This window comes from Merops nubicus, unplaced genomic scaffold, assembly GCF_000691845.1.
Source record: "Merops nubicus isolate BGI_N331 unplaced genomic scaffold, ASM69184v1 scaffold45661, whole genome shotgun sequence".
Classification (NCBI taxonomy): Eukaryota; Metazoa; Chordata; class Aves; order Coraciiformes; family Meropidae; genus Merops; species Merops nubicus.
In genome coordinates, this window is record NW_008588495.1 from 1 (window position 1) to 206 (window position 206).

Sequence of the window (206 nt, forward strand, 5' to 3'; positions counted from 1 at the left end):
GCCGCCCCTGCCCGCCGGCGCCCCGGCATTGCTGCAGATACACCACAGGGACACAGGGAGAGGCTGTCACGAAAATGTCATGACTTTAATCACCCCTGTCGAAAGTATTGTGAGCTATTTCAGTACATGCTGTACGTTCCAGGACCCGTCTGGAAGCAGAAGGGAGCCTTCAGAGGCATGGAGGCGGTGGCAGCCCCGCCTTTGGG